We start from the raw sequence: 21,908 nt of genomic DNA, 5'->3' as shown, positions 1-21,908 counted from the left end.
TTGGGTTTGTTTTTGTAGGTCCTTTTCTTCTCTTGTGTTTCCCACTTAAAGAAGTTCCTTTAGCATTTGTTGTAGAGCTGGTTTGGTGGTGCTGAATTCTCTTAGCTTTTGCTTGTCTCTAAAGCTTTTCATTTCTCCATCAAATCTAAATGATATCCTTGCTGGGTAGAGTAATCTTGGTTGTAGGTTCTTCCCTTTCATCACTTTAAGTATATCATGCCACTCCCTTCTGGCTTGCAGAGTTTCTGCTGAGAAATCAGCTGTTAACCTTATGGGAGTTCCCTTGTATGTTATTTGTCGTTTTTCCCTTGCTGCTTTCAATAATTTTTCTTTGTCTTTAATTTTTGCCACTTTGATTACTATGTGTCTCGGCGTGTTTCTCCTTGGGTTTATCCTGTATGGGACTCTCTGTGCTTCCTGGACTTGGGTGGCTATTTCCTTTCCCATGTTAGGGAAGTTTTCGACTATAATCTCTTGAAATATTTTCTCTGGTCCTTTCTCTCTCTCTTCTCCTTCTGGGACCCCTATAATGCGAATGTTGTTGCGTTTAATGTTGTCCCAGAGGTCTCTTAGGCTGTCTTCATTTCTTTTCATTCTTTTTTCTTTAGTCTGTTCCGCAGCATTGAATTCCACCATTCTGTCTTCCAGGTCACTTATCCGTTCTTCTGCCTCAGTTATTCTGCTATTGATTCCTTCTAGTGTAGTTTTCATTTCAGTTATTGTATTGGTCATCTCTGTTTGTTTGTTCTTTAATTCTTCTAGGTCTTTGTTAATCATTTCTTGCATCTTCTCAATCTTTGCCTCCATTCTTATTCCGAGGTCCTGGATCATCTTCACTATCATTATTCTGAATTCTTTCTCTGGAAGGTTGCCTATCTCCACTTCATTTAGTTGTTTTTCTGGGGTTTTTTCTTGTTCCTTCATCTGGTACATAGCCCTCTGCCTTTTCATCTTGTCTATCTTTCTGTAACTGTGGTTTTTGGTCCACAGGCTGCAGGATTGTAGTTTTTCTGGCTTCTGCTGTCTGCCTTCTGGTGGTTGAGCTCACATAATCTTTTCTGACCCTAACACATTTAGGACATCCTATGCCCATGCTGTGTCTCAGTTTAAGTTTTAAATCCTGATTTTATATCCCAGATTAAACACTGATGGACTCTGGTGTAGACCTCTGAGAAATAAGGATGAGTCCTGGGTTGAAGAAGAGAATGCTTTGCCCTTCCCAGGAAATGAACCAGGCGACCTCCAGGGTCTTTTCCACCTTGCCTAGGGTCCTATTTCTTTGCCTGCTGTGGAGTTTTGAGGAAACAGGAAAGACCTAGAATTAGACCTATTATTTAAGAAGTGGTCCAGACTAAACAGCATCTCAACCTACAAGGCACGTTGTATAGGTCCAAATTGTATACAAGTCTTTAAAAGCTGTCCTGTAGCAGGTGATATCACAAAGGTTGATGGCAGAGAGATCAGGCAGCTAACCAGAGATGGGTTCACAGCAGCTTTCCTCAGAAAACTTCCGGGAGGTTCTCAAATGGTCTGTTTGTCACAGGCAGGGAAGGGATGCGAGGCGTGGGCTCATTTCATGTAAGAAGCTAAAAATGTCCAAGGAAGGATACTCATCGATAGCATCCAGCCTTTTCTGGAAGCAGCTCCCCATACTGGAGATCTGGTGACATGGAGGGAGCAAGCATCTTGCTTTCTTTTTTTTTTTTTTTTTTTTAATTAATCATTTATTTATTTATTTATGGCTGTGTTGGGTCTTCGTTTCTGTGCGAGGGCTTTCCCTAGTTGCAGCAAGTGGGGGCCACTCTTCATCGCGGTGCGCGGGCCTCTCACTATCACGGCCTCTCCCGCTGCAGAGCATAGGCTTCAGACGCGCAGGCTCAGTAATTGTGGCGCACGGGCCCAGCTGCTCCGCGGCATGTGGGATCTTCCCAGACCAGGGCTCGAACCTGTGTCCCCTGCACCGGCAGGCAGACTCTCAACCACTGCGCCACCAGGGAAGCCCTTGCTTTCTTACTTTACAAAGTTTTGCAAAACTGTTCCAAGGCTCTGCTTAATGAAGAGCAAGGCCTCCTGGCCAGAAGGGGAGGCAAAGGAGGCCTGTTCCAGGGCTGCCTGCTGGGCAGATTGGAGCACACACCAGACCACAGGTTTTCCTAAATACTTCGTAGCAGAAGATGAAAACAGTGGCTCTGCAAGGCTACCCCATTCAGGAAGCCAGGAGTCGGCAGCCTCCTCCACAAACTGGCATTTTTCAGTCATTGTTTGCTTTTATTTTCAATTTAATCTCATCTTTCATGGCCTCCCTATTGCTTTTTAAGATAAACCTAACCTTTTGCTCTATTTGCTTTGCACTAATGCTAACTTAAAGAACACAGGGAATTCTTGGTAGAAGGCCACCTCCTGAAGACAGATTTTATCTCCAGCCTCATCTGGGAGACTTCAGAAACCATCACTTGCCAGGAAAAAAAAATAATCTTTTAGCTGCCATGTACTTAAGGCTGTCCATTTGCTGTCTAGTGAAATGAAAAAATATTTTTATAAGCAATGGGAACTAGAGAAAACAGTGAGTGATAAGGATCATTGGTTTATTTCCTTTTTCATCAGATAATTTTTAAGTTCATACCCTTCGCCAAAGTTATATCAGCGTCTCCTGAGTCGGAATAGGCTCTGTGGTCACAGACCACAGGGGCCATCCCCACAGGAAGAGTGGAAACCCCAGAGGCCTGCCTGCAGAAGAAAAGCACAGCCTCCATCAGGCATGTTTGTATGTCACTGCGCCACCACCAGGAACAGGCAGCTCAAGTTGTCACACTATGTAATTTCCTCCATCCCCAAGGAGATCTGGCCGCTCCCTTTCCCTACCTGGCATCCAACTTCACAGACAGTCACCAAATCCTATTTATTTTCTGTCCTTAATATCTTCAATCACAATCCTCTTCTCACCATCATCTCTGCCCAGCCCTAGTTTGTTAAGCATAAGGGAATTATTCCAAGCCTGAGGATGAAGAGTTGATAGAAATGAAATGATGTACCAGGACAAGAGTGAAGAAAGGCACCTAGGATGCAAAATTTAAGGAGGCATCACTCTCAGGATTGAGCAAGTGTAGGGTCAGCTCAGATCAGTGCCTTCCTGAGTTTATGCCCTAGTCACCTCTCTTGTCTTACCCTAATCCCAGCCCTATGATTTTTTTTCTTTAATTTTAGTATAAATTATTGCCAGAATCTATTAACACTCATCCAGATGTTACATCCACTTCTCCCCATACCACAGGTACTCATCCAGGTGATACACCTGGGCTCAGATGCTGCCACTTGGTGCCTGCATGCTTGGAGATCTTGCCCCTGCCTGGGGAGGATAAAATATTCAATTATGTTTCTTGAGCTGCCATTTTTCTTTATGGAAGTTTTTCCCTCTGCTCTTTATATTATGGGATTTCATTCTCTGGTTTTAAATCAAGACACCAGCATATTTTTGTCATCACAGGATACCCTTGACAATCAGGTAATCAACACATAGGACAGGGTGTCAGCTGCAGTATTAAGAAGCACAGGTAGGGGGGGATGCTCCACGATGAGAGCCATCATAAACAGAAGTGAGGGGAGCCACAGGTACTCGTTATTAATAATTAAGTATCAACACCTGCCAATGATTTGCAGTGCTTGCAGTGATAATAATAAATCGGAGCAGAATCAAGGTTATTTCCATAATAACATCCTTGCATTCTCTAGAATTCTCTAGAGTTCTAAAATGCTTTCCTCAGTAGGAGAGAAAGAGGTGGCTTTACTTCTAGCCTTCCCAGCACTATTTTTACCTTTTAAACACTATGCACACATGTGTGAGGTGCCATGATCTCTTAAGTGTCTCTCCTTAGGACAAAAAGGCAGAGAATGGTGGGTGTGTATTAGAGCTTGGTAAATCCAGGAGGCCCTGAGATGTCTGCTTTCTCCAAACCACTGTCTCTCAAGTACCTCTCACGTGTCCTCCTTGGAGGAGTTTTCCAGGATTGTCTGCATGTATCCAGACCTCTGTCTGGTTGGGCCCTCATGGGTGGATCCTGGAGTGCTTTACACCTCCTTTTTGTTCACAAAATGCATGTAGGTTCCCCACCCTACTCCCCCCCCCCCCCCCCCCCGCCCCCGCTACTAGCTTTTCACACAGTTCATGACTAGGGTTTTACTAGGTTAACTTTCATTTAAATGGTGATGATGTTAAAAAATCAGAAGAAATCCTCCTTCCCGTTTGAGCACCCCCCAGGCTTAAGCATTTTGTAGTTGCTGTTGTTAAGTGTTGGATGAGTCAACCATGATTTAGATCATGATGATGTTGGAGGTCAAAAAATTTAAGAAGTTCAAGGATAATGATGACGTGGTGGCAAAACAGAGGTTTCTCTCCGCTTGCCACTGACAGTGCCCTAGATTCATGCATCTTCTCTGGTGTGGGCAGGAATTTCCACATGAGTGGAGCCTTACACAGAAGCAGAGCCTTTCTGCTTCTGGCAGAAATTTTATTATAACCACTTCAGCACATCTCTCTGCAGCCGGCCACTCATGAAAGTAACACTGGCTTTGTTATACAGAACGCATCTTTAACACAGAGTTTAGTTTTAAGGGGGCCTACCTAGGCTTCGGAGATGGAATCGTCCAGCTGGGAGAGCACAGAAGACTTTTCTTAGTGAATTATGATATTCCACCATTGCCCTTGGTGCCTGGTGATGTCGTGGATCAGCGGTGGCTGGGCTTTCTGACCTGTACGTCAATCTCAAGTTCCGTTTTGGACACAGAGAAGAGAGGGCATCGGGGGAGAGGGAGAGTGGAGACTACAGAAATGGCCTCAACCAAATTAATAATTAGTTTTTAAAGCTAATGAGGTTCTTCTCTAACTCTGCTTATCGGCAGGGTGTGTAATATGCTGCTTTTCCCGCCTCAGGCCGTGTCTCTCTCACGGCAGATGTCAATTGTTACAAGATGCATTCACTTTAAATTCACTCATTTGCCTCTCTTCTCTTCTCGGTAGCTATAGATTCCACTGCCTCCACCGGGGACCCCAGTAACAGCTGTTCCCTGCGCTATATCCAGCCCTGCCAGCCCAGCGAGTACCTGAAGGCCTTGGTGGCCGTGGGGGAGATTTGCCAGGACTGTGGCAGGTATGAGACTCCCCATCTTTGTGGGTTCCCGTGGCCCCTGGCTGACTCTGGGCAGAAGAATGGAAATTAAGTCATGCTGAGGCTCATGAGGGGACAGAATAAAGCCTGGCCCCAAATGTGTTATTCTCTCCATACCTAGAGAAACTGAGTTCATGCCAAGGTCACACTGGGCACCAAAAAATCCTTTCTCAGCTTTCTTCTCTTACTTGGCTGGCAGGACCACAGGATAGCGATTTTGGTTTCAGTATGTACCTTGCTACACAAAGTCTGGTCCATGGACTGGCAACGTAACATCACCTAGGAACTTAGAACATCAAGCCCCGCTTGAGCATCTGAATCAGCATCTGCATTGTAACGAGATTCCCAGATGATTTGTGTGAACTTTGGAGTTTGAGAAGCACCAGTTTATTAGGTACTTTCTATCTGATCCTCACATTAACCCTTCTGTAGTGAGTGTTGTTTAACAGACGAGGAAAACTGTGCAGGGAGCTGAAGTGAGCTGTGCCCTGTCCCACAGCCAGGGGCAGGATTTAAACCCAGAGCCAGCTCACTGCACAGCGTAAGCTCGTAATCATGGGGTTTCACTGACCTCAAAAGCTATTGGTAACTTCAGCAGAGGGTCTGTGTCTGCCCGTGTGCATGTGAGTGTGTGCCCACGCCAGTGTGTGTGTGTGTGTAGAAGACACGATTTTGAGATCAGATCAGTATTTATTTTTACTGGGTGGTAAATATTGACCTTTCCCACCAAGAGAATTCTCTATAATAAATGATTTACATAAATCACCTTAAACTGAATTTATTCTGCCTTTCCAGTATTTCCAGATTGAGGTGAAGTTGTTGACATGTTTGATCAAGAAGGCTCTTTGAGGTAGAACTAGTGTAAGTATATATATGGGTAAATCTCAGTTGACTGCCCGGTGTGATAATAAAACAGGGCTAGTTAGTCATGAGCAGCAGTTAGTTGGCCTGTTAAACCAGGAAAATGAAGAAAGTGACCCTGTCCTCCAGTTTCAGATTTCATGGAATGGCCTGATTTCTGTTCTTCCTAGTCTCACAACTGGTGATAACTGTATTAAAAACCTGATGCCCAGGCACCATAGCAAGTGACACAGCCTAGTGACCAGAAGGTACAGAGAAACCAACAGGACAGGTAACAGAGTTTCCGTCAGTGTCCTTCCCGCTGACGAGTCTCTGCATTCAGCTTGGTCATCGCCAGTAACTCAAATGCGTGTGAGGCCAGTTGGGGATGAATGAGCATGTCCAGTCAAACCAGACAGCTTTAAACGCTAGGCCTCTGCCAACACTTCCCCTCTTACACATTTGGAATGGAGGGCAATAATGGCACTTTAAATTACCTTGTTGAAGTGATACTTATACTTAACCTTGAGATATTGTCTGTGAAGACAACTTGAATCTCAGCTCTGATTTCTTCAGGCCTCAATTCAGGGAGGATTCTTAGAGAGGCTCATGTCATACGGAGATTTCTTACCAAGGAGGGAAAAGACAAACAGATTGCATCCCCACTGTCAGAAAGTCCTCCAAGTGTTCCCAAGAAACCAACACAGTAATTCTCTCCCTTCTCTCTATCACACACAATTTATTGAGGGGACTGTCCTTTTCCTGGTGTATGTCCTTGGCGGCTTTGTCATAAACTGACCACATATGTGTGGATTTCTTTCCCAGGCTCTATTCCATTCCTGTGGCCCATGCCTCTTTTTATGCTATTTCTACACTGTTTGGTTACTGTAGCTTTGTGATATGGTTTCAAGTCAGTGAGTGAGTTTCCTCCAGCTGCTGTTCTCCTTTCTCAGGGTCCCTTTGGCTGGTCAGGGTCCTTTGTAGTTCCATACAAATGTCAGGATTGTTTGTTCAGCTTCTGTGAAAAATTCCATTGGAATTTTGGTAGGATGTGCATTAAATGTGTATGCTGTTTTGGGTAGAATGAACATTTTAGCACTACTAAGTCTTTCCATTCATAAGCACAGGATATCTTTCCATTTCTTTGCATCTTCAATTTCTTCATGGATGTTGTAAGGTTTTCAGTGTGCAGCTGTTTCACATCTTGGGTTAAATTCATTCCTAGGTATTTGGTTCTTTTGTTGTTATTGGAAATGGGATTGTTTTCTTAATTTCTGTCTCTGATGGTTCATTATTAGTGTATAGAAACACAAGTGTTTTTAGAGTATTGATTTTGTATCCTGCAGCTTTACTGAATTCATTTATTGGTTCTGACAGTTTTTTGGTGATTTAATACAGGAAACTGGAATTAGAAATCCCACTGTTTCTACCACATCCAGCTTAGCTACAACACCCAAGATAGGGTGGCTACTATTATAATCTTCCCACATTGCCCCTTAAAAACATGTGAAATTTTACAATGGCTAATTACATCATCACTTTGGGTGAGCAGGATCTGGGTAGGGCTTGGCCTCTATACAAAGATCATTGTCTTCTCTACATTTCTGTCCTTTTATTGACACAGTTGCTTTGAAAAGTAGTTTATTTTACAGTAATTTCAAATGTATAGAAAATTTTCCATAGCAGTACAAAGTACTCACATTTGCCACTTCACACAAAACACTTCAGTGTGTTTTACCCAAAACATGGATACACTCCCAGGGAACAAGCACTTTGAACCACCAAATGAGGAGGATTATAATTTCTTATAATAATCTGATCCATAGGTCCACTTCAACTTTCACCACCTGCCCCAACTCTATGGAAATATCTTTTTCATTGTGACCCAGTTTTCTTTTTTTTCTGAAACCTTGACTGCGACTTTCCCTCATGTTCAAAACCTTGATGGATTTAAAACACAGGATGAGTATGATATCTGTATGGCTTCTTTCACTTAGGGTGTTGCCAGCGTTCCTCCATGTTGTAGCATGTATCAGTACTTCATTTTTTCCACTGCGAATAAAAACACATAACATTTACCATTTAAGCCATTTGGTGTGTACAGTTCTGTGGCACTCACTGCATCTACATCGTTATAAAAATATCCTCACCACTCATCTCCTGAACTTTTTCATTTTCCCCAAGTAAAACTGTATCCATTGAACACTGACTCCTCTCAGCTCCTGCAACCACGTTGCTTCTGTCTTTGAATTTGACTCCCCTGGATACCTTATGTAAGTGGAACCATAGAATTTGTTCTTCCGTGACTGACTTATTTCATTTAGCATAGTAAGTTCAAGGTTCATCCACATTGTAGCATGTGTCAGAATTTCCTTAGTTTTCAAGGCTAAATAATATTCCTTTGTGTACATACCACATTCTGTTTATCCATTTATCCATCAATGGACACCTGGGTTGCTTCCACCTTTTGTTATTGTGAATGATGCTGCTATGAATATGAATGTACAAATACCTGTTCCAGTCCCTCCTTTCAAATATTTTGAGTAAATGCCCCAAAGTGGAATTGATGGATCATATGTTAACTCGGAGTGTAACTTTTTAAGGAGCTGCCATATTATTTTCACAGTGGCTGCACCATTTTACTCTATTCATTTATATGGCAGAATAATATGGTAGTTTATGGATGTACCACATTTTGTTTATTCACCTATTGATGGACATTTTAATGTTTCTACCTTTTGGCTGTTATGAACAGTGCTGCTATGAATATTTGTGTACAAGTTTTTGTTTGAACACTTGTTTTCAATTCTTTGGTGTCTGTACCTAGGAGTGGAGTTGTTGAACCCTATCGTAATAATTGGGTTGGCCAAAAAGTTTGTTCGGCTCTTTCCGTAAGATGGCTCTAAGTAGCCCTTAGTTGTCTTTAACTTCATTCAAAACAATTTTTTGAGATTCTTTGTGACAGCTGTCATATCAGCGTGCATTTAGCAAAAGACTTATCAAAGTTGGTGAATTTTTGTATAGCCATTTTAATATTGAAGATGAAAAAAAGGTGACATTTTTGGCATATTATGCTTTATTATTTCAAGAAAGGTAAAAATGCAACCGAAATGCAAAAAAAGGTTTGTGCAGTGTATGGATTTGTGCTGTGACTGATTGAACGTGTCAAAAGTGGTTTGCAAAGTTTCATGCTGAAGATTTCTCACTGGGTGATGCGCCATGGTCGGGTAGACCAGTTGAAGTTGATAGCAATCAAATGGAGAAATTAATTGGGAACAATCAACATTATACCACATGGGAGATAGCCAGCATACTCAAAATATCCAAATCAAGCACTGACAATCATTTGCACCAGCTTGATTTTATTAATTGCTTTGATGTTTGGGTTCCACATAAGTTAAGGGAATTTCCGCATGCGATTCTCTACTTAAATGCAATGAAAACGTTCCATTTTGAACAGACAGTGACAGGTGATGAAAAGTGAAAACTGTACAATAATGTGGAATGGAAGAGATTGTGGGGCAAGCGAAATGAACCACCACCAACCACACCAAAGGCCGGTCTTCATCCAAAGAAGGTGATGTTGTGTATATGGTGGGATTGGAAGGGAGTCCTCGATTATGAGCTCCTTCCGGAAAACCAAATGATTAATTCCAACAAATACTGCTCCCAGTTAGACCAACTGAAAGCAGCGCTGGACGAAAAGCGTCCGGAATTAGTCAATAGAAAATGTATAATCTTCCATCAAGATAATGCAAGACCTCATGTTTCTTTGATGACCAGGCAAAAACTGTTACAGCTTGGCTGGGAAGTTCTGATTAATCTGCCATATTCACCAGACATTTCACCTTCAGATTGCCATTTATTTTGGTCTTTACAAAATTCTCTTGATGGAAAAAATTTCAATTCCGTGGAAGACTGTAAAAGGCACCAGGAACAGTTCTTTGCTGAAAAAGATAAAAAGTTTTGGGAAGATAGAATTATGAGGTTGCCTGAAAAAGGGCAGAAGCTAGTGAAACAAAAGGGTAAATATGTTGTTCAATAAAGTTCTTGGTGAAAATGAAAAATGTGTCTTTTATTTTTACTTAAAAACTGAAGGCACTTTTTGGCCAACCCAGTACACTTATGTTTTTGAAGAAATGTCAAAGTATTGTTCACGTAGGCTGCACCATTTTACATTTCCACAATGTTTAAAAGTTCCATTTGCTCTACATTGTTGCCAATATTCATTATTTTTAATTTTTCTTGACTATAACAATTGTGTGTTTGAAGGGGTATTGCATTATGGTACGAATTTGCATTTCCATCATGACTACTGATGTTTGACATCTTTTCATGTCCTTGTTGACCATTTGCATGTCTTGTCTGGAGAAGAGTCTGATCAAGTCCTTTGTGCATTTTAAAAATTGAGTTCTTTGTGTTTCTGTTGATGAGTTTCTTGATATGTTCTGGATAACAGACTCTTATTAGATATATCATGTGCAAATATTTTCTTCCATTCTGTGGACTGTCTTACTTTCTGGATAGCTTTGATGTGATAAAATTATTAACTTTGAGGAAACCCAGTGTATCTATATTTTATTCATTGCTTAAGCTTTGATGTCAGATCGAAGAAACCACTGCTAAATGCAAGGTCATGAGGATTTATTCCCTTGGTTTATTTTAGAGATTATAGAGTCATCCCTTGGCATCCACTTTGCTAGGGTTAAGGTCTGTGCTTAGAGTCAGTGTCAGGGTTTAGGGTGATGGTTAAAGGGTCAGGGATTAGAGTTGAGGTGTCAGGATCGAGGGTCTAGGATCCAAGGTTAGGATTGTTAGGTTTAGGGTAATAGGATAAAGGGTTAGGGTTATAGGTTAGGATGTTAGGGTTAGGGTGAGGGTTAGAGTTAGGTTAAAGGATAACCTGTTCTCACCCTCCTTGTCCCTCTCCATCTCTCTGAAGCCTCCAGGATGGACGGAATTCTCCCAAGGTCACACATGAGTCAGGTAGGTGAGCTGTATCATTGTTTGTCTTCCCCTCAGTCCTGGGCTCTTGGGAGACGAATGAAATGTCTGTACTGTCTCTGTTTCAAATCAACCTCAATCTCAGTCAGGGGCTGTGGAGGCCATCAGAAGTCATGTAGGGTTTCTCTCTTCCCTCCCTCCTGCCTGAAAGGGGTGGTGCCAGCCCCACTCTGCCTGGGCAGTCCCAGGTTCCAGCACAGCTCTGACACAAGGGCACTCTGAAGATGTGCAGATTTACACAGGACTGGGTGCAGTGACTGGCTGACCCTCAGGTGCTGCCTTCTTGAGGGCAGCTGGGGCCCTTCTGGGACTTCATGAATCCTTTGTCCCATCTGAGCGGGCATCAGTAGAAAATCAACAGGATAACCCTTGACCTCTGACCATCCAGGCAGGCATCTGTGGTTCTCCAGCTCAGCCCAGCCCGGGCCCTGTCAAGCCCCTGTGGCCAGTTACTGAGCTGCACCTGCCGCTGGGCAATTGAACAACCACCTGGGCAGCATAGACAGCCCCTTGGCATGTTTATGTTCCCAACATCCATGTGGTTGAGAAAAGGGCCCTCTCCCTCACAGCCTCTTAGCCTGCCGAGAGAGGTAATAACCCTCCAAATGTTGAATGTGGCCCTGGCCACAAAAACCATACAGAAGACCGTGGCCCTGCAGTCCTTTGGCCTTCCAGTTGTTACAAACTTTTGACATTCATACTCGTTAAGAATCAAAGCTATGGGAGCAGCTGGGCCTCCCAAGAGGCAGTTTCACAGGGGCTGCATGTTATTAGAGAGTCATATACACACCCATGTGGCCTTTGGAAAGCCTGCTGATTATGAATTCCATGGTACTGAATAATCCTTGAGCCTCCCAGTACTTCATTGAGCAATAATTTCTTTACCACCCTAGCATTTGGTACCTGCTCTTTGTAAAGGCAGGAGAAGAGACTGGAAAAGTGAGCAATATTGTTCTTCGGGGATGGGTGATTAATGTGGCCGGGGGCAGGCATATGCATCCTGGGCAACCACCTCTCGGGAACAAGAACGAGGTCCGTGTGCCTTCTGAGAGCACATAGGCTATTCTGGGCCAGTCTCTGTGATGCAAGGACCCGGTGACCAAGGCAGGATCCTTGTGTTTACCATCATCATCAACCTTGCTTTTCAGCAAATGGAAGAACTTTCTGCTGTCATGGGAGGATAGCGGGAGCAGCGGATGGGTGGCTACAGCCCCTGACCCTAAGTGAATCCCTTACTACTTTGTGCTTCCGATTCTGTGCCATGCAGTGGACTGTCAGTGATATGGAATCTGCCGCTTTTGCTGAGCCAGCATCTGTCCTCATGTCCAACTGCAGCACCTCAGCTTTCCTTTTGGAACTACATCTCACCTGCTTCCAGTCCAAACAGTTTCAGGGGGCTGACCTTATATTCCACTCACCTAGAAGATGGGTATATGATCCACATCTAGCCAATCCCAGTTTTCATCCTCTGCTTGCTGTGATTGGTTCAAGGGTGAGAATGTGACCCAAGCCAGGCCAAAGGCATTCAAAGTCATGAGTTTTCATAGAACCCTAGGGAAGGAGAAACCCTTCCTAGTAGAATGGGTGTTGTGTGGGTGTCATCTTGGAGTTGCTGGTGGCCCTGGATGCAGTGAGAGAGACTGTGCCCGTGAATGGGACCACCCCAAGGCATTCAGCAGGACTGATGTTTGGAGAGGGACCAGGTCATACTACAAGAACGTGAGCCATTGGACCTGACACCTCCAAACCCACTCTTCAACTTGTCTCTTGTATTAATTTATTTCTATCATTTAAAATAATGTTAATTTATTTTACTTGAGTAAGTATGTCTAGTCCCTTGTAATCCAAAAAGTCCTGACTCATCAGGATCAGTGATTCCTGAGACTCCTTCTGGCATGGTGTCCTCATTGGATGGGGCATGTCTGGGGAAGATGAAGACACTGAGTGGGGTCAGATCTAAGGGGAGCTGCCAAACAACTCTCTCCCTGTTCTTCCATGCCCCAGGAGAGGAAAACCCCAGAACAACGAGAGGAGAACTAGCAGGGAGAAAGGGTCATAGCATGGTTAATTGGTCTGCTTGTATTTTCCATATTTTACGGTTCATTTTGTTTGTATAGTGTTAGGAAATCACTGTTTTATCCTAGATTTATAGTTTGATGCAATAGCTTATTGTATTTGACCTTTAATTTCACCTTTCATTCGTTTTCTACAGAATTGTCACAGTTAATGAACAAATATGGATACCTTACTACTAACTAAAATCCATATTTTATTCGGGTTCCCTTCGTTCTCCCTTTTTTCTGTCCTAGGATCCCATCCAGGGTATCACATGGCATTGAGTCATCGTGTCACTTTAGGATCTTTCTGGCTTTGACATTTTCTCACACTATCCTTCTCTCAATGACCTAGGTAGTGTTGAGGAGGACTAGTCAGGTATTTTGTAGACTGTCCTGCACTGGGATTTACTTGACGTTTTTCTTGTGATTAGAATGGGGTCATGGGTTTTAAGGAAGCATATCACAGAGGTAAAGTGCTTTCTCATTACTTTATATCATAGGAACATACATCAAAGCAACACTGTTCATGTTAACTTTGCCCTCCTGGCTGAGGTAGTTTTTGTCATATCTTCCGCACTGTGAAGTTACTTTTCCCCCAAGTCCATACTTTGCGTATTCTTCAGGATGAAGTCACTATGCGGCACTCACACTTCAGGAGAGGGGAGTTAGCCCCACCTCCTTAATGAATGGCTGAATATCTACATCAGCTATTTGGAATACTTAAACGTAGGAGATTTCTATTCAACAGTACTCATTAAAAAACAACAAAACACTATCTAATCATTTCTTTTTACCAGCGTGGACACCCCACCCAGAAAGTTATTTTAAGCTTTTGGTCATAATCCAGCAGTGCAGTATTTGGCTGCTCAATTCATTCCTGCTTTGGCTATTGAGAGCTCTTTCTATTGGCTCATGCTTTCCTCTGACATAATTCCATCTTGTGGGTTTCTTTTTATCTTTGTACACATCTTTTTATGTGCTTGTTGACCATCTATGTTTCTTGTCTGGTGAAAGGTGTGTTCAAGTCCTTTTCCATTTTAAAATTTGGGTTGTCTTTTTGTGGAAGATTTGTAAAAGTTCTTGATGTATTCTGAAGGACAGACTCCTGTCAGATATATCATGTGCACATATTTTCTTCCATTCTGTGGGTTGTGTTTTCACTTTCTGATAGCACCTTTTGATGCACAAAATTTTTTAAAGTTGAGGAAATGTAATCTGTCCATTATTACATGAGTATTGTAACCATCTGCCTTTGCTTATCTGTAACTTCCCACTCCAATGGTAAGAAACCTGGCTTCCAACATTTGTCATTCATTGAATTTATTGCTTGCTCCATTCCAGCTTAGTACAGATATAGTAGTTTCAGTATTGTTAGCTACTAACACCATGGAAAGAACTTATAGAGTCCAGTATTTACGTATGGCACAGTTTGCCTTTGTTCTACAGATTCCATTCTTTTCCATAGTTAACTAGGTCAAGTACCTTTTGCCCAACCACTAACAGTGAGTTTTTTTCATACATTTCTAAATCAGATTATTTGTCACATTCTCTATTCCACCCTATGACATTCCCATATCGTAAATAACTGTATTTGAATATATCATGATTTACTTGTTGGGTCGTAAAAATCCATGGTTTTAGACTAATGCCACAGGAGGAGGTAAGCATTTCCCTTCTGTCTTCCGGCTTAGGTGTCACACTTAGAACAGTGTCTACCCCGAGATTCCGCATATATTTACTAAAAGGGCTTCGTTTTATACCTCTCATCTTTAATCCATCTGGATTTCCCTTTCAAATAACAAAAATGCTATTTCAGATTTAAAAAAAATAAAAATTCACTAGTCCCCTCTTAAAATATGTGGGCAGACACAAAAAGTCACCTTTTGTATAGTTTCATTTATAGGAAACATCCAGAATAGGTAAAGAAACAGGTAAAGGAAGAGGATTAGGGGTTGTGAGAGGCTGGGGAAGGGAAGAATGGGGAGTGTGTGCTTTGGATACAGGGTTTTATTTGGGGGGAATTAAATAGTCTGAAACTATTCAGTGGTGATATTTGCACAGCGTTGTGAATACTTAATTGCACAATTTAAAATAGAAAAAGTTTAAATTTTATCATTTCACACGTAAAACATAAAGGATGGGATGCCATGAATGTGGGGAAAAAAATAAAATTACAAAACACACAAACACAAATGACTACAGGGGAAGGAAAGTAAATTTTGGGTGGGGGAGTGGGTTGATGGTGTAGATCAGGAGTTGACAGCAGTGGTGGTTGCAGAGCCAGCTCTCCCTGGGTGTGTGGTGGTTTCTGAAATGGCTTTGGGTCTCCTGCAAGAGCTGGTGCATGCTCTCCCTGCAGGGGTGGTGAATTTTGACCTGGCTCTGGGTCTCCGGCTGGAGCTGTGAAAGAAGAAAAGATTACCCACATGCCTGCCTTTCCATGTCCTTTTCCAAGGACAGAAATCTTCCCAGAGCCTTCCAGAGAAGTCCCAGCCCAGGAACTTCTCAGACTGCAGTCCACCAGATGGGTGGTCTGGGGCCAGTCTTTGCTCCTGGCCCAACACCAGCCTCTGGGTACTCCTTCCTGTGTGGCCCAGAACTCACCCCTCTCACACACTCACATGCACCCACCCTCGGCCTTCTCACCTTTGGTCTCTGCCTTGGTGGGCTCCAGGTCCTCCAGCTGACTCAGGGGAAGGTTGACATAGTGTTCCAGGTCAGAGCTGGATGTGCCGAGCTGCACGTAAGCCCAGGATGGGATGCTGGAGAATGGCTTGGGTGGTATGCGGGCAGGAGGCCTTTCCCATTCACCTCTGGGTCCTGGTTCTGGAGAACCCTCCGTGGACACACTCACCAGGAGGCTGCGTTGGCCCTCTTTGGCAGTGTGGTGCAGTGGCCACTCACTTGGGGAGATGGATTAAGTATCACCATCAACAAGCTCCTCGTGGCTCTGTGGGGTGGGGCTCTGCAATGACAGTGACCAGCAGCCAGCCTGGCCTGGATGTATCAGAGCCCTGCCAGGCCTTTATCTTATTGCTGTTTCTTCTGCCCACTAGACCTTCTGCTTCCAGATCAGGCACAGACCTGTGTCTGCTCAGATATCCACCTGGGAGGAAAGAGATGCCTCTAGAGGGCTTGGGATAAACCTCAAGCAAAAGGGCGCTGCCCCAGCTCTCCACATCCCACACAGCCAGCTTTGACCTGGGGTGTGGATATGACCAGCCCACCAGGCTTCGGACCTGCTCTTGCTTGAAGTAGACCCACTCCACATAAACCCCCTATGTCCACACATACAAGGAGGGGACATAGGGTTACCTGGGTGGAATCAGAGTGGTGGCCTGGTGTAATTCCTGCATCATATGGTAGTGCTACTTTTAATTTTTTGAGGAACCTCCATACTGTTTTCCATAGTGGCTGTACCAATGAACATTCCCAACAAAATGCATGAGGGTTCCCTTTTCTCCACATCTTTGCCAGTACTTGTTATTTGTTGTCTTTTGGATGATAGCCATTCTTTCAGGTGTGAGGTGATAATCTCATTGTGGTTTGGGTGTGCATTTCCATGATGATAAGTGATATTGTTTATCCTTTCATGTGTCTGTTGGCCATCTGTATATATTCTTTGGAAAAATGCTTGATCTTCTGCCAATTTTTTAATTGGTTTTTGTTTTTTGGAGGTTGAGTTGTGTGAGTTTTTGGTCTATTCTGGATATGAACCCCTTACCAGATATATTGTTTGCAAATATTTTCTCACATTCAGTAAGCTGCCTTTTCATTTTGTGGATGGTTTCCTTTGCTGTTGGAAAGCTTTTCAGTTGGATGGAGTCCCATTGGCTTTTGCTTTTGTTTCCCTTAAGGAGACAGATCCCAAAAATATTGCTAAGTCTGATGTCAGAGAGCATACTGCATATGTTTTCTTCTAGGAATCTTATGGCTTCAGGTCTTACATTGAAGTATTTGATTCATTTTGAGGTTTTTATAGATGGTATGAGAAAGGATTCCAGTTTGATTCTCGTGCATGTAGCTGTCCAGTTTTCCCAACACTGTTATTGAAGAGGCTATCTTTTCCCCATTGTATATTCTCACCTCCTCTGTCATAGATGAACTGACCATAAAGTGTGGGTTTATTTCTGTGCTTTCAGTTCTGTTCCATGGATCTATGTGTGTTTCTTTGGTGCCAATACCATATTGTTCTGATGATTCTAGGTTTGTAGTATAGTTTGAAATCAGGGAGCATAATATGTCCAGGTTTGTGCTTCTCTTAAGGTTGTATTGACTTTTCAGGTTCTTTTATGTTTCCATACACATTTAAGAATTCTTTGTTTTAGTTCTCCAAATGATCCCATTGGTATTTTGATAGGATAGGAATGGTATTGAATCTTTAGATTGCTGTGAGGTGTGGAATCATTTTAACAATACGAATTGTTCAAATCCATTAGCACAGCATATTTTTCCATTTGTTTGTGTGGTCTTCAATTTCCTTCATCAAGGTCTTCCAGTTTTCTGAGTACAGGTCTTTTACCACCTGGTTTAGATGTAACCCTTAGGCATTTTATTTTTGTTAATGTTATTGTCAGTGGAGTTGTTTTCTTAATTTCTCATTCTGATAGTTTGTTGTGAGTGTATAGAAATGCAACCGATTTCTGTAGATTAATTTTCTATCCTGCAACTTAACTGAATTTTCCAATGGGTCCTATCTGTTTTGGGGTGTCTTCTTCAGGCTCTTCTACAGAGTATCATGTCATCTACAAGCAGTGACAGTTTTACTTTTTCGTCTGCCATTAGATTCCTTTTATTTCTTTTTCTCATCTAATTAGTATGGCTAGGACTTCCTAGACCTTCGAACGAAGTGGCGCGAGTGTTCAGGGTTAGAGTTAGGTTTAAGCGTAACTGGCCCTCTTTCCCTTCCTCCCTCTCCATCTCTCTGAGGCCTCCAGGAAGGACAGGACTAGTCTAGGGTCACACATGACTTAGGGACTTGAGCTGGACCATTGTTTCTCTGCCCCTGGTCATGGGCATGGTTTTGTGTACCATCTGTGTAATTCTTTGATCAGGTGTTTATGCAGAGCTTTCCCTATTTTTAATGGGGTTGTTTGTGTTAGAGTTCTTTGTATATTTTGAAACAAATCCTTTGTTAGATATGTGTTTACAAATATTTTTCTCAGTCTGTGGCTTGTCTTCTGATTTTCTGAATAAGGCCTTTCACAGAGTAGAAATCTTTAATTTTACGAAGTCCATGATGTTCCTTGTTTTTCTTTGTAGATTGCCTTTTTGTGTTTTTTGTTAAAACTTGGAGCTCATGATCTATGTGACCAAACCCAAGCTCCTGTCAGTTTTCTTCTGTGTTTTCTTCTATAATTTTGAATAGTTTTGTATTTAAAATTTTTCTATTAATAATTTTGAGTGAATTTTGTGTAAGTTGTTAAGTTTGCATCTACGTTCATTTCATTCCATGCGGTTTCCAATTAATTGTTCCTTAACTATGTTTAAGAAAGTTGTGGGGTGTTATCTCCATTTCAGTTTGAATTTCCACAGTTTAATGGATTCAGCAGTTCTGCCTGCAGGGAGCGCTGTCACCGGTGAACTGTGAGTGAGGCACGGCCTGCAGTTCTGGGACTGTCCACAGGGGGGCCAAGCCTGCCTCGCTGACCCACGGCGCATGCGCATTCCACCTGGTACTTGGCTCTGCGCAGCTGAAAGGAATTCTGTTTCCTCAGGCACCGCTTGGGCCTGGGATGCCTCGGGTCAGTGTCTCTGCCAACAGCAGCTCAGTCTCCTTAGGGCTCGCTGGCTTTTGGCTTCAGAACAACACAGGACTGCATCCATGCAGACCGGAGCTGGGTTTCCTGGTGACCGGGGAGGAAAAGGTGAGAGAACAATGAGGAGAAGCTTCCTGTGTGCGACTGACTTCTGAGGTGCGGTCCGTCTTCATACGACCCAGGAAGGGCTTCATGTTGAAAACTGGGTTTTCGTCAGTTTTGTGGGCAGTGTACCGGCATGACTTACGTGATGTCCATTTTTCCCAGCACTGCTTATTGTGGGGACTGTCCTTCCCCTTGGTGTGTCCTTGGCCCGTTTGTCATAAATTAACTGACCCCATCTGCGTGGGTTTAATTCTGGGCCCTCTGTTCTGTTCCTGTTGCCCACGTGCCTGTTTTGTGCCAGGTCCACACTTTTGGTGACTGTGGCTTCATGCTGTAGTGTGACATCAAGGAGCGAGATGCCTCTGGCCTGTTCTCCTCTCTGAGGATCGCTTTGGCTAATTGGGGTCCTTTGTGGTTCCATACAAATATTAGGATGATTTGCTCTGTTTCTGTAAAAAGTACCATTGGAATTTGGTGGGGATTGCATTCACTATGTACATTGCTTTGGGTAGAATGGAAATCTTAACGTTAATTCTTCTATTCCATTAGAACAGGATATCTTTCCATTTATTTGTGTCTTTTTCAATTTCTTCATCAATGTCTTGAAGTTTTCCAAGTGCAGGTCTTTCACGTCCTTGGTTAAATTTATTCATAAATTTAAATGAATAGGAGTCCGGTGGAGGGGCGGGAGCCCCGTGCCCCATCCCCCATTCTCCCCACCTCCTCGACCCCTGCGGGCCACTGGCTGGTGGGGAAGGCGCCCCGACACCCGCGGCTCACTGCGCCTTCTCTCCGCGCCAGGCCGCCAGGCCCCAGGCACTGAAGGGTGTGGACCCCGGACGTCGCTGGGACAGCCCCTCCCCGCTGCTTGCGGCGCTGCCGCTGCTGCCTCTGCCGCCACTCCTCGGACTCGGGTTCACGCGTGCCTCACTTCATCCCAGTCCCCGGCGAGCAGCGTTGGGTTTATGTCTTTGACGAAAACGAGCTGTTGCGCAGCCACTGGTACCTGTATTGGGGAAACATAGCATACAAGCAAGAAGCTTACAGCCTCAGTGGCGAAAAATTTTTCATGTCAGAGACCGAGAACTCTTGCAGTCGTTTATGTCATCCCTTCTTCTCCAGACAGAGGATACCAAAAAGTTGCAATCAAAGATCTCTTCATCTTATTGATAAAGCCGCTAATAAGCCAAAATGTCTGTCATCGTCAACCATAGCGTGTCAGACCAGTTCTATCGCTACAAGATGCCCCGTCTGATTGCTAAGGTTGAGGGCAAAGGAAATGGAATCAAGACAGTTATAGTCAACATGGTTGACATAGCCAAAGTGCTTAATCGGCCTCCAATGTATCCCACCGAATATTTTGGTTGTGAACTGGGAGCACAGGCCCAGTTTGATGTTAAGAATGACCGTTACATTGTCAGTGGATCTCATGAGGTGAATAAGCTGCAAGACATGTTGGATGGATTCATTAAAAAATTTGTTCTCTGTCCTGAGTGTGAATCCTGAAACAGATCTGCACGTCAATCCAAAGAAACAAACAATAGGTAATTCTTATAAAGCCGGTGGCTATCGAGGCATGCTTGACACACATCATAAACTCTGCACATTCATTCTCAAAAACCCACCTGAGAATAGTGACAGTGGTACAGGAAAGAAAGAGAAGGAAAAGAAAAATAGAAAGGGCAAAGACAAGGAAAATGGCTCCGTGTCCAGCAGTGAGACACCACCCCCCCCCCCCCAATGAAATCAGTCCTCTGCATGCTGTGGAAGAAGAGGAAGATGATGATTGGGGGGAGGATACAACAGAGGAAGCTCAAAGGCGAAGAATGGACGAAATCAGTGACCATGCGAAAGTTTTAACCCTCAGTGATGATTTGGAAAGGACTGCTGAAGAGCGTGTCAATATCCTGTTTGATTTTGTTAAGAAAAAGAAAGAAGAGGGTGTTATTGACTCATCTGACAAATTGTAGGTGAAGCAGAAAGACTGGATGTAAAAGCCATGGGCCCTCTTGTTTTGACTGAAGTTCTTTTTAATGAGAAAATCAGAACAAATTAAGAAATACAGGCGCCATTTCTTACGATTTTGTCACAACAACAAAAAAGCTCAACGGTACCTTCTTCATGGCTTGGAGTGTGTGGTAGCAATGCATCAAGCTCAGCTCATCTCCAAGATTCCACATATCTTGAAGGAGATGTATGATGCAGACCTTTTGGAGGAAGAAGTCATCATTAGCTGGTCAGAAAAGGCTTCTAAGAAATATGTCTTAAAAGAACTTGCCAAAGAGATTCATGTCAAAGCGGAACCTTTTACAAAATGGCTGAAGGAAGCAGAGGAAGAATCTTCCAGTGGTGAAGATGATGATGAAGATGAGAATATTGAGGTGGTGTATTCAAAGACTGCCATTGTACCGAAAGTTGAAGCTGTAAAGTCTGACAAGGACGATGACATTGATATTGATGCCATTTAAAGGGGTGGGTGCAGCCCAGCTTAACAGTGTAATGCTGAGAATCTTTCTGCATCATCAGCCAAAAGTGCAACATGTATGTGCAAAAGCTAAAATGGCTTAACGTCATGCTACACTTTCTACTAAAAATGTATTGCTGTGAGTGGTCTGTATTTAAACCCAACAGGACATCTAGGGAGTCCATACACATATCAGTGAGCAGATGCAGTTTGCTTATTTACAGCATGTTTCTTTTTGAAAATTTAGTGGTGGACACATTCGGATCACATTTATACAGTTATAAAAATAAAGATTTGATTTTGGTCGTTCTTCAGATTTTTGGCTCTGAATGATTTAAGTAAGCTGAAATAATTGGCTCCTTTAAAAAATGTTGCACCATCATTTAATCTGATAGGATTATTGGAGCCTGTTAGATGTTGTTAGGTGCTGAGACTATAAAGAGGTCTCAGCAGAACGTGAACATAAACTTATCAACACCTTAATCATTAAGAAATGTAGTACTTTTAAGTCTTATTT

General features: G+C 43.1%; 1 pseudogene; it reads left to right on the top strand.

Moving 5' to 3' along the window:
- The first annotated feature begins 19,902 nt into the window (after positions 1–19,902).
- Positions 19,903–21,652, top strand: LOC132350386 (eukaryotic translation initiation factor 5-like; annotated as a pseudogene).
- Positions 21,653–21,908: the final 256 nt, after the last annotated feature.

This window comes from Balaenoptera ricei, chromosome 16, assembly GCF_028023285.1.
Source record: "Balaenoptera ricei isolate mBalRic1 chromosome 16, mBalRic1.hap2, whole genome shotgun sequence".
Taxonomy (NCBI): Eukaryota; Metazoa; Chordata; class Mammalia; order Artiodactyla; family Balaenopteridae; genus Balaenoptera; species Balaenoptera ricei.
This window is presented reverse-complemented; position numbering and strand designations above follow the sequence as displayed.